Source organism: Microtus oregoni, unplaced genomic scaffold (genome assembly GCF_018167655.1).
Source record: "Microtus oregoni isolate MIOR12 unplaced genomic scaffold, Mior012 000020F_ref0000438, whole genome shotgun sequence".
Classification (NCBI taxonomy): domain Eukaryota; kingdom Metazoa; phylum Chordata; class Mammalia; order Rodentia; family Cricetidae; genus Microtus; species Microtus oregoni.
The window spans coordinates 33,644,808-33,664,754 of NW_024543079.1; positions in this window are offsets into that span (position 1 = coordinate 33,644,808).

Below are 19,947 nucleotides of genomic sequence, written 5' to 3' on the forward strand. Positions count from 1 at the left end.
ATAATGACAGGCCAGATTTATCCACCGAGAAAATAAAACCACACAAACACACTAGGACCTGATGATTGGCAAACATTCTCTATAAAGTCTCTTCATGCTGCAAGCTTCAGCTATCACTCTAGACCATGGATTGATTTATGAAAATACACTTTAACTACGACTTCTTCAGAATACGGTATTTGTACAGAGCTAGAGGTACCTGCTCACTAAACCAGTTTCACCTAGAAATGGGAATCCTGGCTTGAGCCCAGCATGCCATTAAGGATTTAAACCTGTCCCGGCCTATTTAATTATATTTACCACAAGCTACAATGATGCTTTTCAATGTGGTAAGCATGTTATTTTTCAAGAAGACTGATTGCTATATTAAAATCTTTTGAGAAAAATATTAGCATGTTACGTGTGGCTTGGCAAGGCAACTCTTTGGAGATATTTTATGTAATATGCAAGTCAAAACCATTTTAGGTGATTCCCTTAAGGATACAGCACAAACAAACTGGGAAAAAAAAAAAAAGAACGATCAGGAGTCTGCCTTTGGAATGTTCAGTGATTGCTCGCTGCTAATTCACACGTATTGGCTTTCTGCTACCACGTTCCTGTTTTCCTGGCCACATTGGGGGGAGTTCCAGTTACTCACTCAACTCCACAAATAGAAGACATTATGCAGCGAAAGAGAGGGAGAATAAAAGTCAGGTTATGGTTTAATGGGACTGACACTCTGAGGAGAAAGACGGAAGAAATGAAAGTGAAAACAATGAGAAAACAGGTGACAACTTGTGTGGAGACAGACATACGTGGGGTCATGGGTCAGCCTTCTATTGCTATGATAAAAAGTTACCACAAATGTAATAAGTCAGAAGAAGATAATTTTAATATCTTGCCATTGTGTTTGGCAAGTGTCTGCTCTAGTCTCAGGAGATTAAAATCAAGTAGCTGGTAAGAAATCTTTTTTTCTTTTTCCCTCACTGGGGCTTGAACCTATGACCTCGTGCCTTCTAGGCAAGCACTCTACCACTGAGCTACAGTCCCAGCCAAAGGCTGGGATCCTCCCCAGAGGGTGGGTCTAAACATCTGTCTTATTGTTTATCCATGGTGTTGGCAGAAATATCCTTCTGGTTGTAGCCCGGAGTCTTCATTCCCTTGATGACTGTCCATGAGAGCTGTTCCCTGGTTACTTAAAATATCTCCCATTCTTTGGCTTGTGGCAACCTTCAACTATATCTTCACAGCCAGAAAGGGCAGGCAGACACCTTCTCAGACCTCCTCTTTCTTAGTCACCTCCTCCTCTATTAAGGGCCCATGGAATGCATCATCCCATCCAAATGATGCAGGATAAACCTCGCTTTATGTGCTCTGTTGATTAGCAATTTTAACTCTATTCCCATAGACTTTATTGCCATTTAATTTTAGTACAATCCCAGGCTTTGAACATCAGAATATAGTTATGTATGGGTACACATCACCTCGCCTAACCAAAATTATTTAAATATAAAGATGAAATATGTATTTAAAATACATTATGGCTATCTTGTATATATGTATAATATACTGATTTCTTTGTCATTCACTAAATTATTCTAGCTACTCAACATCTAATAGTAATAGTTTATCACAAACTATGTAATTTTATAGCAATTTCAAAAGTAAAATTATAAATAATCAAAGAAAATTTAACAAATTAAGAAAGTAATTATAATATCGAATCTTAATCCATGGCATACAAAAAGGATCCATTTATCTATATGAGAATATATGAATAAGCAAATGCATTATAGAAAAGAAGAAGCCTTTTCTTAAAGGGGAATTATAACAGCTAATGTGAAAGACATAGTCAGTTTAACATTTGGCCAGAACTTAGTCATAGCTGTTCCAGGAACATATTGAATGGGTGTTATGAGCAAACAGACACTTTCTCAATTATCTCCCCTTCAGCCATATCTGCATACTAATTACAAAGAGGCAAACAGTAACTCTAGTATAGAGAATATGATAAATACCTTAAAAATGAACAGGTAACACCCCCAATACCGGAGCAAAATTAGTACCTGTGTCTATGATAAGATGTACCAAAAAAGACAAGCGTTCTATGATGATAGGATGGCTCCCACAGAACCAACACATCAAATAAGATATAAGGAAACATCAAACAAAATGCCAAGATGATCTAAAAAAGAACTAACCTGGATTAAAAGAATAAAAACAGGAGGAATCACCAGGATATTCCAGATTGGACTCTGGATATAAAAATTGATTTCACAGGGAAGGTTCTTATTGTAACAATTGGTTGAATAAAATTTGGGGACTATTACTTCAATAGTCACATTAGAGACTACCACAGCAATAGTGATGTTATTTACTTTAATAATTGTTCTATGATTATATAAAAAGAATATTTAGTTTTAAAAAACACAGATATTCAGAGGTAAGGGAAGACCATTTTTCACTTTCAGGTAATTCAGGAAAAGTAGCAATGTATGTGTGGATCAATAAATAAAATGGCAAAACAAACTTTATAGAACTGATAAAATATTAGAATTTAGAGAGTCTTGGTGAAAAGAATGTAGGATCTTTTCCAGAATTTTTCAAACTCTGTGTGAATCTGAAAATATTTTAAAATAAAGCACAAAAATAATTAAAGAATTTTATTTTTACACTGTGAAAATACAGTTTTAAAATAAGAACCGCTGGTGTGATGTTATTTTCTAGTTTTTAAGCATATATTAGCCTATAAAATGATGGGGTTAATTGTGACATTTTGAAAGACATTATGTGTTCTTTGCTCATGTTCACCTACATTACACTTTATTCCCTTCTTTCCTGTATTCTCTTAGTCTTGAACAACTCTCTTTTCTAAAATGTAGATTCCATGGGGCTGGAGAGATGGCTCAGCAGTTAAGAGCACTGCCTGCTATTCCAAAGGTCCTGAGTTCAATTCCCAGCAACCACATGGTGGCTCACAACCATCTTTAATGAGGTCTGGTGCCCTCTTCTGGCCTGCAGGCATACACACAGACAGAATATTGTATACATAATAAATTATATATATATATAATGTAGATTTCATTTAATATAGAAAACATTTAATACTCCTCTTCCTGAGTGTGACTTATTTTGTCTATTGTGATATTCTTCAGTTCTATCCATGTTCCCCTATAGCTTATTGTCTAATTACATATTATCTAATTAAAGAAATAGGCTTTATTTAGCAACGAGAGTCTGGTTATTGATGGAAACCAATTTGGAGCTGTCCATGAATGTTCACAGCATCTCTGTTTATACACATCTTAAATATAAAATGAAAGAAGAAGATGAGGATGATGACCAGGAGGTAGAGGCTTTCAAATGTCCAAATATATAAACTATGATAGATTATTATAATTGGGTTATATGAATAATATCTGTAATAAATAAAGACATCAGGTTATATGATAAAATCAGTAATAAAGACAACAATTAATATGGATTTTAGGCTGTATAGATCTCAAAACTATGCTGAACTCATAATAAAATACTAAAACATACATAGTAAATGATTTAACTTGTATATAAAAAATAATTTGTCATAACAAAAATTCAGAACACTGTTGAATTTGAATTTGGAGTGATTGTAGAGGTTTGACAGTAAGGACACAGAGGAACTCTCTGGTGTTATGAAAATATTTTACAGTCTGGGTGACAGGATAAGCAAATATCAATATCTACCAAGCCATGCACCACCTATTTCTGAATATGTTAAATTATGTTATTATGTATTAAAAGGCCTGTTGAGGGCTGAGGAAAGGACATCATGGGTAAAAGTGCTTACTATGCAAGCATGAAAACCTGAGTTCGAATCCCTAGAACCCGTATAAAAGTCAGACACTGGAGTACGATCATCTGTAATCCTAGTGCCCCTACAATGAGACTGGAAACAGAGCAAGTCCTAAGAAGCTTGTGAGCCAACAAGACAGGCATGGCGTGGAAAAAAACCATCAAAAGAGAACCCATCTAATACAAGGTAGAAGGTAAGGACTGATGCCTGGATTCCGACAACCACACATATACTGTAGCGTATCCGACTGTACTCACCCACAAATGTTGACATACACGTACATGTCATAAAGCACACATAAACACATATAAAAGCCTGTGGATCTCCAGCTAGGTGCTCTTAATCCTTGTGCTCAGTCACTCTCCTGATGTTTAGCAAACCACCTCACACACTTGCCTTGTAAATTAAGGAAGTGCTTCATGTGTAAGAAGTGTCTGTCTGTGGGAAAACAGTCACTATTTTTCTTTCAAGAAGGAACCCTGACATAGAAAGCCACTGAACCATGCATTGCAACCTCACCAACCTCTGCTGTGACCTCTGTCACAACGGGAAACACAACTTTCCCGAGCTGCTTCAAAGCTTCATCTGGCCTCTGTGGCCCTGAGCCAAGTAAGTCCCCAGAAAAAGTGACCAGCCAGGTGGGTTTTCAGAAAAAAATAAGAGGCACAGGCTGCCTGCTGACTGGAATATTTGCTTAGAGATATTTCTGTGCCTGAGAGTGAAATGCAAATTTGTTTCCAGTAGCCTGAGGTGGGATAGTGGTATTTATGGTTTTGCTTCAGAACCTGATGAAAATTGTGAGTGAGTTCATCTCTTTTTATAAGGTTATTTGGTGAGGTTTTCCAGCATGATCTAATCTTACCCTGGAAAATGAACTAAAAGGAGTTGACTGCTTATTAGGAATGAGTTCACTAGCCCCACTTCACAGCCATTCAAGAGGATGTCTTCATGGAAGTCTAGAGGCTGCTGCACCAGATGTGCTTAGGGACCTCCCCCTGACTTCAGAGGGACTTCCCAGGGCAGAACAGGAAAGAATCCCATCCAACATCCTTCATAGTTTGCGTGCTCGTCTTTCCATTACCTACTCTGCTCTGAGAACTGTATAATTTCAGTTCCCAAATTAGGAACAGGTTACAAACCAACAACCTTAGCTCACTGTCAGACACAATCGACTGGACCCGAGTTAAAAACATCGACACACTGATTCTTCTCGACTGACACAGCATAGGTGAGCTGTGCTAATATTAAAACCTTCCAAAGTACGCTGGAGTAAAATGCAAACAGATTGGTCTAATAGAAGTCGCCAACTTCCATACTTACAGAGAAAAAAGATGAAACAAGTCTAGCTGTATGTTTTGTACACTGACTTGGAAGCTCACATTCAATAAACAAGCTCTTTGAATGTGTGCTAGTTAATAAAGTTGTGTTTGGGGTCATCTTTCTTCATGAAATGAGATACAAATAGTTCATGATGTTTTAAGATCATTAAGATAAACAATGTGTACATATTATTAATACAAATATGTACATATTATAAAATTAATTCAACAACAAAAATAACCCAAACATGAGAAGTGCTCACAGTATTATGAATAGAGTGCTACAAGTCCACGATGATATGGAACACTTCCCTTCCTCTCTCACTCTTGGAGCACAAGAAGCAGCAGGTTCAAAATGTCAATGGTTGCAAAATACTGCTTAGGATTCCTCAGAACCACAGTTTCCATAATCTAATAAATATGGACTTCTACAGCCATGTTGCCCATGAATTTTAAAAGCAAGGGAAGACCGACACAGTATTTAAGAGTTTTTAGGAATAGATTTAAACAGATTTGTGGAAAGAAGCACCAAGGACATAAATTCCAATTAACTCAAACCACTATCTCCCTATTGCATTCCTGAATCATATCCAAAACAGTACCAGAGAGAGAGGAAGGGGCCCTGTCACTACACAGTGACATTTGCTGGAATTTGTTGGTAGTCACAAAGGATATAATATTTCACCATCACAAAACTCCAAATCAATCACTCAGAATTCAAACGTAAACAATCATGATACATAAATGGAAAAGCAATGTTTATTTAGAGCTTTTTCTCCTTTCTACCACCAGAAAGATGATATTTTAGAGGGGAGTCCCATATCTGCATATTTAAGGGTGTATGATAGGAGACCAAGAAGCAATGTTCTATCTACTCCAGCGTCTTTAAATGGCAGGACGTTGCTTTGTTATTGCAACAGTGGGGACTGAATAGGTGGCTCTGTACATGCCAGAATAAAATTTACTACGACTCAGCTACATCTCCAGTCCTCTATTGACTTCTTATTTTGAGAGAAGGTCTCTCTCATTGCCCAGCCGAGCCTTGAAGTCACTGCAACCCAGGCATAGCTTTGACTCATGATCCCCCTCCCTCAGTCTCCCTGGTAGCCAGGGTTACAAGTCTGTGCCTTTCTAACAACTGTGCTTTCTAAATCTAAAAGATGTTAGCATCTCACAGTTAATGCAGCTTGCCTAAATTTTTCTATGCTGGGATTTATTCACAAATAATCATTTTTTCATGAAAAAGCAATTCCTGATAATTTTCTAGTGTACTTCTATTGACTTGGATACATTAGATTGATTATATTTTACTTTTTACTTTAAAGTTCAACTTTATTGACTAATGTATAATATACCTGCTTTTGAGATGATACTGAGATTCATATTTATATCATACATAGAAAACCCATGAAATAAATATCATTAACTTTAATCTTTCATTTTTACTGAGAAGGAAACTGATACCTAGAGAAATTAAATAATTATGCCATTTCTAGGAAGTGGCAGGCTTTGGGTACAAATCTACCATAGTTAAGCTGCAGGACCTGTAATTTTAATAGCATCCATACTAAATGTCTCATAATAAGAGCTGATGTGATTAAATGTACTCTTAACTACAGTTTGGGGGCTGGGACTGGGGCTGGGGAAGAACTTCCCTCTCAATGAGTTGTCCCTGCAAATGGAAATGAACCTGTAATGCCCCATATGTTGTCTATTAGAAGAATATCAGTACAGAAGCCGCAAATATGAATGCCAAGTAGTCAAAAATGTTAGAACTAGACAGAGGCATTTGTTCTTTTCTCACCACTGCTTGGTTATACTTCTTGAATTTCTTATAAACCTGAGGTGTCACAGAAGACATTAAAATTCACATCATTATGATCATGAGTGGCAGTTTTCCGGTTGCATACAGAAAGTAACCAGAATTACCCAGAAGACAACGTGAAAATCTGCTATATCATTTTCAGAACATGTTGTGACTCTCATTGAATTAAGTCTCACACTGACATAACACATCCCTGAGATCCACTGGCAAGCAAATCAAGACACTGGCACATTCTGTCTCTTCACTCACACATTCACAGATTAAAATGTACATATAGAGCTGAAGGCACGTTATCAGTGGATAAGAACACATGCTATTGGGTTCTTGAGACTAGGTTTCTCTATGTATCTTTGGCAGTCCAGGAACTCATTCTGTAGACCAGGCTGTCCTTGAACTCACAGAGATCTGCCTTCCTCTGCCTCCTAAATGCTGGGATTAAAGGTGTGTGTCAACTTACCTTAAATTCAAATAAAAATAAAAGAAATAGAGTTTAAAATAAAGACACATAAAGATGGAAAATACACAGACTGTCTGGATACTGTATATTATTGTGTTGTCTTTGAATTGTTTGAGGGCTGAGGAAGGAGCAACAGCTGCTAAAAAACATTTGTTTATAAATGCTGCTGAGTTAATCCAAAATTGGTATTTTGGAAATACCTTGACTTCAGAATTCACGTAAAAAGATATGCTACTTTGGAGAAGGGGTTTTGTTTTTGTTTCCACAGGAAATGAGAGGCTGTGGATTCATTCTGGATTAAGAAAAATAAGGATTGATCAAGGAAGGCCCCCTGAGAGATCTCCAATAGAAGCAGATGGCCCAGATGTCTGTTCTAAATCCAGAACAGATTCAAGACTGCTGCCTGAGATGATCAAGCCTCATAGAATACTCCAGTCCAACAGGACTTGATCATAATTCTAAATTTTCTTTAAGTCCCCATAAGATTATCAGTGCCCCCAACCAGCAGGAAGTAGCTTGGAAAAATACTCCCACATTCCCCCAAAATTGATTATGGATGTTTACTTTTGTTTAGAATGTTGGTTACAAGATGTTATGGATAATGGTCTAGACGAAAAGCTAAACAAAGGAGATTTGATTCAGAGTTCATGTTTAAAAAAGGGGGGAGGGCTGTGGGACAATGGTCATTTATCCTGTCACTTGTATTATTTTTAATAAAATGCTGATTGACTAGTAGCCAGGCAGGAAGTATAAGCCTGGCAATGAGAATTCTGAGAAGCAGAAGTTTGAGACTGCAGTTATGACCCAGCAAGACTCAGAAGAAGCAAGACGTGACTGCCTCACTGAAAAAGGTACCAAGCCATGCAGCTAACTCAAACAACAATTATGGACTAAGGTAAGTTATAAGAATTAGTTAATAAAAGCCTGAGCTAATGAGTCAATCAATTTATAACAAAAAAAAAAGAACACATGCTATGTAAGCATGAGGACCTGAGTTGTTGTCATATCCTAGAGAAGAACTTGTGGGGCAGTTGACCACTGTGTGGATTCTGTGAGGTAGAAGAACTACAATGTAAGAATATTTAAAGGAAATAATCAATTTTCTTTATTTATACTTTGGGATTTTGTTTGTATAAGAATGAAGTAACAATACCATAAAGGGAGTGCCTATCTTTGACAAAAGCTGGGCAAGCCTTGAAATACATTCATAAGGAGAAAGACCAGAAGGGTAAATATAGGCAAGGTTAAAAGATTGCAAGGCTAAGAAAAGTCTATTTCTAAATATTTTGTTTTGCTCAGTGAAGCACAGTACTGTGACATACATACAAGCAAAACTCATCTTCTAGACACTGTAGTATCATGAGCTTAGAGTTGTTATAGCTAAAAAATAGAGTGAAAAAATATTTAATTTTTAATATACAAAAATAGTGTGTGTGTGTGTGTGTGTGTGTGTGTGTGTGTGTGTGTGTGTGCATGTGTACGAGACCTTGAGTTGGTCATGTAGACCAAGCAGCCCTCCAATTTTTTGATGCTCTGATCTGAGCTTTCCTAGGCCTGTCAATAAATGATTTTTGAAATCCTCATGAGAAAAAAAAAAACTAAGCAACAGATTAGAACCTCAATGTGTATGTAAAATGCTTAACTCATAGAGATAAGAATTATAGGGAACAAAAAGAGATGATCGCCCATCAGAGATAACGTTATGATGATATGCCATGGAAAGATCAGGAACACATCAGAGGACACTAGTCTAGATGTGAGTGACGTGGTAGTGAAAGAGACTGGAGGGGAGGATGTCTGTAGATGAAAGTTTCTGTCCTGTATAGTTCCACAGCTGTTCTATCCTAAAGAATCACACAGAAACTTATAATTATAAACTGTTTGGCCTATTAGCTCAGGCTTATTATTAACTATTACAACTTAAATTAATCCATAATTCTTATATATGTTAGTCATGTAGCTTGGTACATTTTCTCAGTACAGCATTTTCATCTTGCTTGCTCTGCAACTGCAGACTGAGCCTTTCTTTTCCCAGAATTCTCCTTGTCTGTTCACTCCACCTATACTTTCTGCATGACTCCTGGCCAAACAGCATTTTATTAAATCAATATTAGTGGCAAACCTTTAAAGGGTACAAGAATATTATCCCACAGCACTTCCCCATTTTTCAAGAGTGTGGGTGTAGTTTTCTAGGTTATTTCCTGCTGATAGGGGACACTGATAGTCTTATGGGAACACAAAGACAATTTAGGATTATGATCAAGTCCTAACTGGAGTATTCTGTGAGGCTGGATCATCTCAAACAGCAGTCTTGAAACTGTTTTAGATATAGAACTCAGAGGAAACTGCAACAGAGGTGCTTTAAACATTAGATCATCTGGGTCATTCACTCCTATCAGATATTTTTCAGGGGTTTTCCTTGATAAAACCCTTTTTACTAAAACTAGAATGAGTCTACAGCCTCTTGTTTCCTGTGGAAACAAAAGCAAGACTTCTTCTCCAGAGAAACATAGCTTTTGACTTAAATTTTGAAGTCAAGGCATTTTCAAAATATATAGGTTGGATTAATCCAACAGCATTTATAATAAACATCTTTTAGCAACTGTTGTTCCTTCCTCAGCAGTCAAATAAATCAAAGACAACACAATAACATACAGTATTCAGATTCCCTTTGCATGGATTTTTTAAACTCTATTTTTTATTTTTAATTTTCATTTTTTTCTTTGTTTTTGAGACGGGTTTCTGATTTCTTTGGGTGTCCTGGACCTCACTCTGCAGGCCAGGCTGACCTGAAACCCACAGAGATCTACTTGCCTCTTCCTCTCAAGTGCTGGAATTAAAGGTGTATGCCATCACGCCTGACTATATTTCTTTTCTAAAAACTTTCTCTATACTTATTCTTTTCTCTCTCAAGCTTATGTATATTTTTAAAGATCCTATAAACTGTTTAGAGGTTTTTTTTTTTCTCCCTCTGAATCTGTCTTTACTGAATAGCTCAATCTTTTTCTGACATGAGTATTTAGTCTGCTAAGTGACACCACCAGGATTAAAGTTGTGACTTTGGCATCTAGATCCACCTCACTCTTTGGCTTTCTGAGAGTCTACTTCATGGCAGAGGTACTAGCAGGAGCCAGGTTTTTTTTTTCCACAACTCAGTGAATTTTCTTAGTCCATGCCACCACCAAGAAGCATGCAGGCAGATGCTCATGTGTTTGATGGCAGGTCCCCTTAAAAGAGCTGCACATTTTTTGTTAGTAACACTGAATCAGGAAGCCTTTCTTAAAGGAATCATGACTCTGCTTGCCTCTATCAAACACATCCCACCCAAAAAAAAATGCTGCTACCAAGAAGTCATGCTTATTTCTGTTCTTTTGTGTCTAGAATTCCTTCCCCAACTCTCTCAGGTTTTATGTGGATGTAGTTGCTCCACATTGGTGCCATTTGTAGAGGGAAGTTTCTGTCCCACCTGGTCCCACAGTCATTCAGTCCCAAAGAATCACAGAGAGATTTATAATAATTGTAAACTATTTGGCCCATTAGCTCAGGCTTATTATTAACTAGCTCTTACAACTTAAATTAACCCATAATTCTTATCTATGTTAGCTAACTGGCTTAGTGTCTTTTCTCAGTACAGCATTTCCATATTGCTTCCTTTGAGACTAGGTAGCAATTGCAGACTAAGTTTTTCCTCTTCCTAGAATTCTCCTAGTCTGGTCACTGTGCCTATATTTCCTGCCTGACTACTGGCCGATCAGCATTTTGTTAAACCAATATGAGTGAACAAATCTTTACCGGGTACAAGAGCATTATCCCATAGCAGGTATTCTCAGAGAAGATATCTGAAATCTAGGTCAGATAACAAGATGTGGGTTCTGGTTGGATTTTTTGTTAACTTGACACAAACAAGAATTATCTGAAGGGAAGAACCACAACCAGCAAAATGTTTCCAGATGACTGGCCCATAGGCAAGCATATGGGGCATTTTCTTAATTAGGGATCATTGTGAGTGAGTACAACTCATTTTGTGTGGTGCCACTCCTGGGCAGGTAGTTCTGTAGGATTACCCCTCTGTATGCTGTGAATATGCTTTATTATCATTGATTAAATAAGAAGCAGATTTGACCAATTGCCAGGCAAAATAGAGACTGGCAGGAAATCCAAGCAGAGATTATAAGAGAAAAGAAGTGTAGAGTCAGAAAGACACCAGCAGCTTCCTGGGAAGCAAGATGCGAGGTAACAAACCATAAGCCTTGTTATAAAATATAGGCTAATAGAAACTGATTAATTTAGTTGTAAAAGTTACTTAATAATAAGCCTGAGCTAATAAGCAAAACAGTTTGCAATTACTATTAAGCCTTGGTGTGATCATTTTAAAAGGGCCTCAGGACCAGGCATGTCAGAAAAAGCCTCCATTTACAAGGTAGTCCTCAGGTGTATAGGAAAGCAGGCTGGAGTAAAACATGAGGAGAAATCCAGGAAGTAACACAAATTCAAGGTTACTGCTTCAGTTCTTGATTCCAAGTTCCTTCCTTGAATTCCAGCCCTAACTTCCTTTGATGATGGACAGTGAGGTGGAAGTCTAAGGAAAATAAACCCTTTCTTCCAAAAAAAAAATGCTTTTTGGATCAAGGTGTTTTACCTCAACAACAGAAACCCTAATTTAAAAAAACCTGCATGGTATAAAGGAAAGAAAAGTACACAATATTAATTAAAGTGAGCACATCATTTTATCGTCACGGGGGAAACTGGGGGTTCTGCCTAGCATACATTGGTTCTTTAAACCAGGCACTGGGTTAAGTATGAGTTTGCGTATGTAAGTCTCCTTTGAATTAACTGTTAAGGAAAGCTTAGAATTCATGTACTTACCCAGGAGAAGCAGAAAGTGGGACAGATGTAAAATAGATTAGTATCTCTTTTTAAAGGTTCTCATAAAGCTATAGAAATATTGGGAAGACTTGAGGTGGCTAGTCCTCACTCTACTGAAGGAATACAAGGACAGGAATGATGACAGGTCAAACATCCACAGGAAGATAAAAGGGGGTGAGACCGACGGCTGAGGGACTAACAGCACTTACTGCCCTTTCAGAAGACCAGAGGTCAGCTCCTTGCACCCATATGGGCTGCTTGCAATAACCTGTAACTTTGACTCCAGGGGATCTAACATCCTCCTTGTCTAGCTTTTGTGAATACCTATATCCACATGTGATGCACACATGCAAACACACACACACACATACACACACTTAGACTTAAATAAAAATGAGTTAGTTTAAAAGAAGAAAAAGGAAAACCATAGCAGCCTGGGGTAGCACCTGCTTTAGCTACCAAGTATTAAAAAGCCAGATGTCTTGATGAGAATCACATACCCTTCCAACCTGTGCAGACATTCTTTGGCTAAGGCCTACAATGATTTAATATGGCATAGCACATCTCTCCTTTTTATTTAGAAGGAAAATAGACTTTTAAATGGGGAGTCTGCTGTGAAGGTGGTTAAGGGGAGAACAGATGACAAAGTCCTCCAAAGTGCTAGAACTGGGCCCTGAGGTTGCTTCATTTGCAGATCCAGGTAGATACATTTCGTTGTGTAATGAAAAGTAGATAATTTTCTATTTCTGCTCGCCTTTGTTCACTTGGCATTAACTAGACAGCCTCTGGTACTGAATCAGAGATCTTCAGGGATTTCATGTTCAACACTAAAGGGACAAGAAAATGTTCTGCTAATTATAATTGCCATGTAATCCCAGCATTAGTGCTATAGATAAAGAAGAGAGACAAAAACACAAGATTGAACAAGATGATTATCCAATGGATTTTTTTAATTGAGGGCATAATAATTATTCTCTATGCATCAACCATTAAGTAAGCTTTAAATTTTACTTCTGTTTAAAATTCACTTCAATCAGGGGACAAGAACTTACCAAGGTGGCCAAAATATTCTCTGCGCAAAGGCCTTCATCATAATCTTTAAAAAAGCTTAAAAATAATCTTTTAATCATAACTATTGTTCATTAGCAACATAGTGTAGTGTGGTAAATTATGTAATATAAGGAGATGAAATTTTAAGAGAGAGAGTGTGTCTTCGCTTGTCATGGTGAGCATGCAGGATCTCTCCTTCCTTCTTTACGTGGGTTCTATGAATCAAAGTCAGCTTGTCAGGCTTGCATAGCAAGATTCTTTTTCTGCTGAGCCATCTCGTCGGCCTGGAAAGGAACTTTGAATGATGCAATAGAAAGTTTTATAGGGAAGAAATTATGAAATGCAGGTATCATTTCATCAAAGATTTCAATGGACATTATTTGAAAATAATCTGCCTCCACCTGTGATATCTTTTTTAACTTCCATTGAGCAAGTCTGGCCAAGGTGATTCAAATAATGGTTTGGATGAAAGTCTTTCATTTGGGATTTTTTATTATTATTTATCTGGAGGGGAAAAACAATTAAGGGATAAAAAAAATAAATCATTATGTTGACTTTCATAAAAACCAAACTCTGTTGCATTATACAAGGAATTTAGAGAGTTGTACCTGCATTTCCTAGACCCAGGATTCCAAAACCTCAAACAAAAATCATTCTTTCTCTAGACCAAATTACAAAAACTCCTATGGAATATTACTCTATCTATCTACAGAGCAAAAAATGAAGAAGTTAGGCAAGTGTGTGATGAAAATCTAAGTGTTCAACTTTATGCAAGGTACTGCAGACATTTCTAAGGAAATCAAGATATGATTAACATAATAGCGAAAACAGATAGACTTGCTCATTTGCTTGAGGTTGGGTGACAGTGATAAAAGCATAAGTGGAGACATTTCCTTTATCTTTAAAATCATATAGATTACATCTAAAATGAGGGTGGGTCTGGCATAGCAAGCATAGGTTCCTATTTGTTCCTCAACGTTATATAAAGCTAAGCCCATAAACCTGAGCACACTTTCAGCATGGGTCTGCTGAGGTCCTGCTACCCTGTGCATGAGTGCACTCTGGATGAAGTGCCTTCCATGACTCCAGGAAGGCTTACAAAATGTCTGCTTAGTGAGACATAACAGTCCTGTAAGGTGCAGCAGGTCACATCGTACTCGCGAGTATGGATAAAGCAATTAAGCACCGTGCAGGAAAGCTGATTTGAGTGCATGCATCAGAGACCGATTCAGTAGGCTTTGTAATCCAGAGACATGACCCCTATGGGCAGTAACTACTACAACTTTCCAAATTAAGGACAAGGCAAGTCCCTGGGAGAATTTACTGGATAGCTAAACTGAAAGGTCCATGGGAGGATTAGAGTCACCGAGTCTGAGAACTTGGGGCAAATGTAGTGAGAGTCTTTGAATTCTGTACTGTGGAATTCTGGAACTGGGTTTCTAAATATATTTTGGTGCAGTCCTTTTCAGTGTCTTTAAGATGCTACTGTGCATCAAAAATAAGAAGGGAGTCTCTGCATCTTGTGTGTTCTGATTTGCTCTGCCCCCACCTCCATATCCCAAGAACTATGGAGTTTTGAATGTGATGCATATTGGGGGGAATTTTAAAATGTTTCATAAGGTGGGAGCCTTGGAAAATACTCCTAGTTTAAACCTATTATGGATGATTTGAAAATCACTATCTGAACTGGAGGACAATTTGCCATCTGCCTGGTGGAGTCTGAGAGTTGGAAAACATCATGAAGAAATGAAAACAAACAGCAATCCCAAGTACAGGCACACATATTGTTTCATACTTTGGCTTCTGATGATTGAGGGACTGCACTAGAAGAACCAGTTCCATCTTCAAATAGTTTATTATTTTGAGTCCAAATGTATGTTCTGGTTCCCTAACCCCCACTTGGCAGCAGCCCTTGAAGGAATCTGGAACAAACATCCTCTCTTGATTATTAGTAGTTTGAATTGCTTGTCACGGGGCACAGTGTTCAGACCCTCACTGACTTCGTCAGTCTTTAATGGATATTCCAGTTTGTCAATGTCTGTCTTGACATCAGAGGGTAGATACACATTTCTCCCATTTGATCTAAGCTAAGACTACTTCGAATTCTAAACAATGTGCCTTCATCAACACAAACCCCGTATTCTTTTTTTTTTTTGTAGTTGTAAATTTTAAAGAAAGAGATAATCAAAGCAATGAAATAGAAAGTTATGAAAGGTAGGAATGGAGGAAATGGTTCCTTATGGGAAAAAAATTAAGGGAAATTTTTGTATGCTGAGACCTAATGAATTTTTTCTTTTTTTTTTTTATTGAGAAAAGGAAAAAAAAGTATCTGCCTCCTTCCAGCCTCCCATTTCCCTCCCCCTCCTTTCACCCTTCTCCCCCTCCCCCCACTCCTCTCCCCCTCCCTCTCCAGTCCAAAGAGCAGTCAGGGTTCCCCGCCCTGTGGAAAGTCCAAGGTCCTCCCCCCTCCGTCCATGTCTAGGAAGGTGAACATCCAAACTGGCTAGGCTCCCACAAAGCCAGAACATGAAGTAGGATCAAAACCCCGTGCCATTGTCCTTGGCTTCTCATCAGCCCTCATTGTTCGCCATGTTCAGAGAGTCCAGTTTTATCCCATGCTTTTTCAGTCATAGTCCAGCTGGCCTTGGTGAGCTCCCAATAGATCAGCCCCACTGTCTCAGTGGGTGGGTGCACCCCTCGTGGTCCTGACTTCTTTGCTCATCTTCTCCCTCCTTCTGCTCCTCATTGGGACCTTGGGAGCTCAGTCCAGTGCTCCAGTGTGGGTCTCTGTCTCTATCTCCATCCATCACCAGATGAAGGTTCCCAATGATGGCTCTCCTGGTCAAACCCCATATTCTTAATGCTATGTCCATTCATACACATGAATGTCAACTTAGACTTGGTGTGAAGTTTGTCCTCTAAAAGTATTGAATCATTGAAAAAATCATATAAATTCCTGCTTATCCCTATTTCCTCATAGCTCTTCCTCTTCTGATAATGCTGGGGTTTCTATTAAAATTCACCTTGTTACATTGGTATAGTCTCATATAGCTTCAGTACATTTTTAGGGACTCCTTTTTGATCTCCTGGACTAGAGTCTTACTCAGTTTGATCAGCTGTCTTTACCTGAGCAATGTGGGATGCCCCCTGTATGCTGTCAATATGTTTTATTATCATTGGTTAATAAAGAAGTTACTTTGGCCTATGGCAGAGCATCATATAGCTAGGCAGGAAATCCAAATAGATACAGGGGTAAAAAGGTGGAATTGAGGAAGACACCAGTAGTCTCCAGAGAAGCAAGATGTGCAGTAACAAGCCACTATCATCATGGTAAGATACAAACTAAAAGGAATAGGTTGATTTAAGCTGTAAGAGCTAGTTAATAATAAGCCTGGCTAATGGGTCAAACAGTATGTAATTAATATTAAACCTCTGAGTGGTTATTTTAAAAGTAGCTGCATGACCTGGTGGGACAAGAAATCTCAAGTTATGCCTGAGACTGGATCAAATATTAAGTAAGAAAACTCTGACACCCCCAGAAGAGATATTACTGATCCATTTGTAATTAAAGCGAACCAAAAGTAAATTTCATTCACCTATCAAACTGATTACCTACAGAAGTCATTAAAACTGAAGTTCTATCAGCTCTCTGAAAATGATGTCTAATACACTGGGTAGGCAAAAAGAAATATAAGTGCCTAGTTTAGCCATTCTTAGACACTATCCAGAAAGAGATGTTCACTGATATTCTTGTCCAAGGTCTACTGAATACCTGCAGTAACATTCCTTCCCTCTAATTTGATAATCAAAGTACCAGCATATATGGACCAGTGTCCAGGTCAGGGCCTGCAGGGAGAAGTGTAGATGTCACTTTATCTCTAAATACATGTAAACTAACTTAGAAGAGAAATATTTTCATTTATTATTGATATTTGTGAGTTTTTTATTCTGCATTTCAGTCCATTCAAAATAATTCATTCAATAAATCACACACAACTAATCTGGGAGGGGGGTGCCTGTAATCCCTAATTAAAACAAAAATTAAAATTTGTATTTTGCATCATAACAGAAAATTAGGAAATATGGTCAAAATAGGATTTTTGACCATAACAGCAATCAAGAATCCTAGCTATAGACGAACCAACTTGAATTTCTTCAGCATATATTTAAGCATCTTAGATAGCTTTCAAGGTGTGTACAGTATACAAACCAGTCTCCTAAATTCCCTGCTCATCTCCCATGTATAGCCCACAGTGTCCATCTTCCTCCATTTAAGTCCTGGGGCATTTGTGTTGACCATCAAGAAGGTGCAAAATATCCCAAGGATACAAACAAGAGAATGAAAACAAGTAACTGCTCATTTTGGCTTCATCATTCCTTTGGCGAAATCTACACTGGAATATCTATTGCCCCCTGGTGGTGAGATGACCTATGATTTTCCTGCTTTTACTTTGGATGTACGTGGGAACTTATTTTCAAGGCTGTTGGCATGCATCACCTTTATCAAGATATCAGTAGGAGTGTGTCATACATGTTTTTCCTAAGGTTTCCCAGTGAGATGAGGAACTGCTTATTTTGGTAGACTGTGCATCAATTTCTTTCTGTTTAGAAGGCAGCACAGTTGATTGGTTTGTAGGATAATATGGAGATCAGGTTTTGTTCCAAGGTCTCTGTGAACATCTTTTATTACAATGTTAAAATTAAAATACACTAATGAGAACAGGCAGAAACTGGTTTGTGGTTTTTATTAAGTCAACTTTATTCTCTTCCTTTATAAAATGTTCTAATGAATTGCAAAAGCTAATCAAGGGCTGCTGCTCCAGCTGCAGTTGGTTGCTGGTGAACTGTGGGACTCATGAACGGAACTGGTTCTCTGTGCTGTAACTCACTGATCTGTGGATGGAGGACATGAACCGTCACCCCACTATTGTCATAGCTCTCTGGTAGACCCCAAAGTTGTTTCCAGTTTCTCCCCTCCCTTCAGAAAAAGCACTAAATGCACTCATAATAATGACGAGTCCATCAGAGAGCAGGTTCTTCATTTAAACATGCTCATCACCTGGGAAAGTGGCCTCACAGGTGAACTTTGCATTCCCACAGAAGAGTTAAGTCACTATAAATTATGAATTGACCAAGAAGTGTTTTGATAATATAAAAAAAAAGATAGAAGAAAAATCCAAATACTGAATGTGATTATGAGCTAGATCAGAACTCTACAAACATGGTCTTTCTATATGAGCCAAGTTTTGTCAGTTCCCATCGCCTTCCTTACCAAAGGATAATTCAATGAATAACAACACCAGAAGCCTCTGATTGCATGTGCAAGAGGCCTTGTTCTCCAAATCCCTTAAATAATGTGACACCCTTGTACACATGTGCCGGCTGACTTCAAGGCACCAAACTGTGCACATTGTCAAAATGGATGGCAATTCCACTCTGGGAGATGCATTACACTCTCATAAACCACTGGCCTCAGAGGCTTACATGAAGAATCACCAATGCCCAGGCAGGTGTAACTTCAGCTTCTGATGACTACAGTATGGGGCAGGGCAACAAGGCGCTCGAGAATTCTTTTGTTTAAATTTTTATGGGCTTGGGAGGCCTCTTTCTGGGCGCCTTTACCATCTTGAAGCACAGACACCTTCACACCCTCCACAGTCCTCCAATTCAGGCCTCTGAGCTCCATCTAGCTCTGCAGAGGATATTTTAGTTGCAGAAATAGGACCAAGTGTTCCATAGATTGGAAATGATGAGATCCAAGGGTGGAGTTGCAAAAGAAATTTGTGTCTGAAGACCCCAAAGACCAACCACTTTTAAACAGCAGGACACTCATGGAAGGGGGTGTTAAGTTCAGGGGACTAGTTTGACATTTGTAAGGTTATCAAGGAAGAATTGAGTCCATTTTGGGTCCCACTTTTTGCGAACACAGTCCAAAATAAACAGTCAGCACAGCTGTGGCACAGAAAGTCTCCTGTGAAAATTATTTTCATGTGTGTGGCTTTTTAAAATGAATTTCCATCAATCTTTCCATGGGTTTTGGTCCACTTTAGTTTGACTATAACTGTATTTTTCCAAAAAGTTAAGGGAGGTGACTCTCTATCAGGGACCATCTCTATTATGGCCTCTTTTTTTTTTTTTCAGGTTGGGTTTGAGGCTGGCCACATATTTACCCAATACTCAATAATATGCTGCAGAAGTTGGTTTGGTTTGAAGCAATGCAAATGATTGTGTTTGGGTAGCTGCCCACGTCCCTCATCCTGCTATCTCCCACGACATCCCCGCCTCAAACACTCAGAATTCTTGCCTGGGCTATTTATAGTTCACAGGGCAGCCCTTGCTTCTCCCACCCACTGTTGCTCCAATTTGAAACACATGGAGAGGAAAGAGAGGAAGGGGAGTTGGTGGGAGGAGAGGTGGCAGAGCCACACCCGCCATGAGCCACTGTCCCATCCTGTTTGCAGAAAGGGAGAGGTCACTGGAGCTCCCTCCAGGACATCCATGTATACTTGCCCAACTACCCTTCGGTTTCTCATTGTCTGACTCATTCTGACTGTGGCATAAATACGTATCGTGACCATATGGAGGAAAAGCCAATAGACATCCCTTAAATCGCAGCCTC